Here is a 6,294-nt window from a genome sequence, read left to right on the forward strand (position 1 = left end):
GTAGCCAGGAATAGCAACCTTCTTCCGCTTAGAAATAGTGCTCGGGTAAGTTATGGCATGTCTCAGAAACTGAAAATTACCATAATTTTTAGATCGCATTAGTCGACAGAAAATGACCAAACAAATGACTGAACATGAAGGGTACTATAATGAAGTTTCTAACCTGATGTGTAACCTAATTGTTTTTTCGGTGATTTTCGCAGAAAACCGCAAAAACTGATTATGACGTCATAATCGACGACGTCATCAAAAACTAAAGATTGATTTTCTCAAAAATGGTTTATCCAATTGTCTTTAAACTTTCACCAAAGGTGTATCTCACTAAAGTCGACCATTTAAAAAATATTTTTTTCGAAATTTTGATGACGTCAGCAGAAATTAGCAAAAAACAAAAAGTCATATTTTTTGCTGACATAATCAAAATTTCGAAAAAAATTTATTTTTAAATGGTCGACTTTAGTGAGATACATCTTTGGTGAAAGTTTGAAGACAATTGGATAAACCATTTTGAGAAATTCAATTTTTAGTTTTGATGACGTCATCGATTATGACATAATTATCAGTTTTTGCGGTTTTTCGCGAAAATCAGCAAAAAAACAATTAGGTTACACATCAGGTTAGAAACTACATCATAGTACCCTTCATGTTCAGTCATTTGTTTGGTTGTTTTCTGTCGGCTAATGCGATCTAAAAATTATGGTAATTTTAAGAGATGCCATAACTTACCCGAGTGTAATCAAATTCTTAACTAAATAGCCATACTGGCTAACTTTAGGTGGTTCGCGATAATATTCATGTAGAATAGACTCCATCAGTCTGAAAAACACATCACTGGTCTTTTGTTAACTGTCGAGTTATTAATTGGTGACTTTGCCTTTTAGATGGGTGTAACGTTAGCAAGCTTTCAAGCTTCTTCTTCATTATTAACCTTAAAATGTGTCACATAGACGGACGTGAGGCTCTGGCTCTGGCTCGTTCTGGCTTGCTTCCTATATAAGCTTTCCCTATAGGTATCGATTCTGTGGCTTTCCATCTTTGAAAATCGAGTTTCATGGAACTAATTCAATCTGTTAGTTCCGATACCCTCGATCCTGGTTTTGGTCCCTCTCGCTGAATGATCTCTTTGACCAATTGTTCGCTAAAAGAGACTTGCCACCAATATTTGACATGACGGTGCCCCTAATTTTTGGAATATCTTCATTGTACATAACCTAAAATACCTAAAAGCACCTTTTGAGGTGTAGTTTAAAACTAGTTTATCGTGACCCTTTCACCCATTAATACCTCTGAAATCATGGTGGAAATATATTGAGATTTTAAGGTATTTTAACTTTTTTTCACAATTTAAAGCTCGGACGAGAATAGCTATCTTAGTACTTTCACTTTCACTTTCTTTCATTGAATATTCCGATTTTGGAGGGGTTCGATGGCTTCTAGGCTATATTCCAAGCCTTATTGGAGCAAATTTAAGGTCTTAAGTCTCATGTTAAACTCCCCTTTGTCTCAAATGTTTTGTCCATGATTTTAGGTCAACAACTATTTATTAATATTTATTACTGTACAATTAGGCCGTGGCCAGCCCCCTCAAAACGTTTCACTTTTTTTCCAAAATGCCAGTGAACAAGTTTTGACCGTTGATTTTAGTCAATTAATATTTGCAATGTTAGCTTTTTTAGGCTTATGCAAATAAATGGATAAAAAAAGAAATCCATGATGATGATATTCTTAGCATATTCTCAATTTTTTTATCATTTTCATCATGAATATTCTGATTCATGAATATTTTTGTCGATTTTCACTCGATTCTTGTCAATTTTTTGAAAATCACGACCCTTTGAGGGAGGAAATTTAGATTTTGGGTCTGTAAGTAAGTAAGTATAAATGCGAGGAAAACTTAGACCTACGCCCGGGGGGGGGGGGTACTTAGGCAAATGGAGAGTACGGTATACAACAATCGTATCAACGAGAGGATTTCGAAAAGTGCTGGGTCAAAAATTTACATTAAGTCAATCTGAAGTTATCGGTCAAAAAAAATAAAAAAAACACGTCAAAAAGACAATTTAAATGACGTCATTATTGAAAAAAGGCGATAATTCCGATTAACTTACAACAATCAAGGCAAAATTTTGACTGGAGATGTTGATTATTTATTTTGAAATATTTCATGAAAAAAAATTGAAAATTCATGATGACCCCAGCATTGTTTGACGTATTTTAAATTTTTCCGACAACAAATAACGTCATTTATATATTCTGAAATTTTTTAAACAATTATTTCAGAATAGTTAATTTACAACTCCAGTCAAAATTTGGTGTTGATTGCATTAATAGAATTGAAGTAATCGCCGTTTTTCAATAATGACGTCATTTGAATCTTACTCATGACGTGTTTTTCCTAAGTATTTTATAACGTCAAAATCAGTTTTTGACCGATATCTTCAGATTGACTTAATGGTTAATGTATGTTTTTGACCCAGCACTTTTCGAAATCTTCTCGGTTGATACGATTGTTTTGAGCTATATATGAGAGTTAAGGAATAATGGGAAGCGGTGCGCGTCACGCAAAATATATTTTGGACATGCCTTAACTCACCCGAGTGCCACCGTTAAGGGTACCTTTTTAATTTCGCATAGCGAAAGTATTACGATAGTCTTTCTGTGTGTGTGTGTGGCGAGAAATTTTTTTGGGCGCAAATTATGGCGTGGGCGTTTGGCTGCGGGCGTACTAGGGCCAATATTCTAAAGGTGGACTCACTCACAAAGATAAAAAACAGCGCTTTTCTTGATAATTAAAATACTCTAGTGCAATACGTGTAACCAAGCCTTTGTAAACATTCATCTTCATCATGAGAACTTTTTAATAATGGCTGCTTGATTGCACATGCTTTTGAAACTTGCTGCTGCTGTATAAATTTTTATCATGTTTTCTGGTCTTTTGTAAAGTATTTAAAGAGGTTTATTATTCCTTTACTACTAAGTATTTTATGTTTGTGTAGTTAGTGAATGCACCAATAGTTGATAATGCTCAGTAAGTACAAAAAGAGTTAATTTTACATAACAACACATAACCTCTTCTTCAAAAAACTAAAACAGCACAGGTTATCATATTTGTTTTCTTTTTTCGTTTGATTATGTAAGTTTGATGACAGTTTTTTATCTGATGAAGTTTGATTGTTGTTCGATGAGTTTAGATTAAGTTTCAGCTTTTCCTCCCTGATGCCAGGCGATGATGTCAACCGAACCCTATCAACCAATTTTGAAACCGAATCAATCAAAAATTTCATCAAACGAAATCAATAATAGGTGTTCGATTATCGAACCTGATCGAACAGTAATTGAACTTTACCGGAAAATCTTCAGTTTGATGTTTGATTATAGCTATCGCAGTTCGGTTTTAAGTTCGATCAGTCAGCTCAATCAAACACATGGTTCGGTAATCGAACAGTTCGATTGACATCGCCTGGCCGATGGGATGATAGATATTGGCCTGCTCTTTAAAGGGACATTAAAGTAGTAAAATGTAAATATTGCACAAACCACGTGTCATTAAAGAGAACAATTTAAATCACGTGTCCAAAACAAACTTGTAAAACAAATGAACAATCAAAATTAGCAATATTTGGTTTGATTTTTTATTTTGACATGATACATTTGTTTTGATTTTGTATCCGATGCATACAGTTTGTTATGTCCTTTTAAGGTTTAGTGTGGGTGTCTGCTAATAAACTGTCAGAGTGTAAAAAGAATGGGCAAGCGTATAAAGTACCGTCAACTGCTCTAACTTGGGACGATTGGTCGAAGCATGGGACTGCTGCATATCTGGTCTGTATTTTCGCTAACTGTAAAATCGAAAGAGAAATCGTGTATTTTTAAATACGCCGTTCCTTTACTCAAATCACTGAAATGGTGGCCGAATTACCGTCCCATGTTTTGTATGATAGTCCCAAGTTATAGCAGTTGACGGTAATAAATCAAACTAATTGAGCTTCAATCAAACTTCACCGATCTTGAAACCCCTTTTGCTAATCAGGATTTTCATTTTGAATCATTAAAAACTCCAGTGGTACCGTTGTTTTGTATGAGATTCCCATTTCCGCACGCTGGAATCTTTCCCCTATATCTATTTTGAGATATTTCTGGCAAGAGATTGGGGTGGGTTTGTTTTAAAGGGATGCAGTTGTTAGAGGAGTTATAAAGGAGTCATTGTTGTGATTTGCTAGAAGGGCCATTAATTGATTACGTATAATATTGATTCTTTTACTGTTTTTAGCACTTACTACTTTCACTGGTGTGTATACATTTATTTTATGATTTTGAAAGATTTACGGTCAACCTAGAAATAATTAATATTAAAGGTCTCTATTCTGCTCTATAATAGCATCAGAAAATAATTAAAGATTGGAAATAATTGCATCACTTTCAGTGAGGTTTAGTCAATTTGTATCTGGTGGGAAAATTTGAGTGGCAGGTGGTGGTAAATAAATCCCCATATTCTATCTTGACCGAAGTCTGTATCCTTAAGTTATGCTATTACCACACTCATTCCTAAATTTTAACGTTCTCAGAATAGTCCAACGCTTATCAAGCAAGAAATGGTGAAAAACAGCCATCCATGGCTCAACCGTCGATTCAGCCAAGAGTATAATGCCTTCCAAGACATGATCAACTGACTAGGAAAGATGAGAAGGAGCTAAGGACGGATGTTTCGTTGATTACACATCACATCCCTCTGTCAGCATGAAGGAATTGCCCGACGATGAAACTTTTCTGAAAAACCATTAAATGATCCAGCATGGGTAAGTCTCTTGAATTGTAACCACTACCACTTGATTAGGCTCTAAACCGAAAGTGTTTACTGATGTTTACTTTATTCATTTTCGTTCCTTATTGTATACAAGGCCATCATTGACCTAAGTGAACATTTTTCAAGAAAAGCCCTACATTGCCAAAACAAAATTTTAGCTAGCTTGCAGGTTATTTTACAGTATTTTGTTTATATTTTGTTTTGTTGCTAATCACCCCTGTGTCCACAGACCCAGTGGGACCCCATTCCAACTGGAAAATTTGGAAAAATTGGTTCCCTGTGGGAAAAGCCCTAGAATTTTAGCTCCGGGAAATCAATGTCTAAAGATTACATTCAAAATTTTAACCATGGAAAAGACATAAAATTCTAATCCATTGGGATTTAATGGGGATTTTTATCCCCACTGAAGAAGAAAAAGTCCACCGGGGCGCAGAAGGGGTTCTAATTGAAACTTCTTTGATACTTTTTCAGTGACCCGAGAAGAGGCCAGTGGTGAAAGTGTTAAGAAACACGTCTAAAGTGACACCCATACCAAAAAATGCGGATTCGAACAATGCATGAAGTTAACCTGATCAATCGAGCGACTTTCTCATTACAAACATAATTAGAGTAGGTAAATGGGGCTATTCTGGAAATAATATATTTAGATTTAAAAAATCTGGACTCGTCTCGACTAATGAATCTCTTTGTGGCAAAAAACACTCTCTGTCACCCATTAAACTGGTGACCCCCTGAAAGCAGACAAGAAAACTAGTTTTAAATTCTGCTCACTTTTTTTCGGGACACAATTTTTTGATACTTTGAATTATATCATTTATGGTTATCACTCGGCATCTAGGATTTAATCATACGCCAAATGAGCTGTTCAACATTGAGGCTTTTTACGGAATCTCATGAATTTATTTTCTTCCAGGAATCTGTCCAATCAAGGAACTTGGTTCAATCAGGCTATCACAACGTCACACCAATGGATATTTCATGAATGTCTTCATGTGTGATCTCGTTTTTTCACAGAAAAGTCACATATCGAAAATCTGCAAGGCATGATGACCAACCAGTTCGAAGTAATGTGTGACATTTGCATTTGGTACAGAGGTGAGATTAATATTTTACAATATATCTGATATAGAAATTGATCACTCCATTCTATTTAAGGGTGTACTTCAAAATGAACTTTTAGGGGTATAGTAAAGTTTAAATAGAGAGTTTGGTTTGGATCGTTCCTTTCTCAAAGGGATTCGTTCTGCGCTCAAGCATTGTATTCCCAAGAGTTCTAAAGAAAATCTATTTGATCAAAAGTTATAATGAAATTTTCAAGGAGTTAAATACTAATTTTGGTGATTTTGGTCCAAGAGAAACAGACTTTTTCAAGTCAAATGAGTGTTAAAAGCCCAAAAGATTTAGTAAAATTGCGTGGCTTCCCCGTGTATGAACATTAAATTCAAGACAAAGAGGCGTCTTTTCAATGTATAAAAGTACAAATGCAAATG

The sequence above is a fragment of the Clytia hemisphaerica genome, unplaced genomic scaffold, assembly GCF_902728285.1.
Source record: "Clytia hemisphaerica strain Z4C2 unplaced genomic scaffold, Clytia hemisphaerica genome assembly, whole genome shotgun sequence".
Taxonomy (NCBI): Eukaryota; Metazoa; Cnidaria; class Hydrozoa; order Leptothecata; family Clytiidae; genus Clytia; species Clytia hemisphaerica.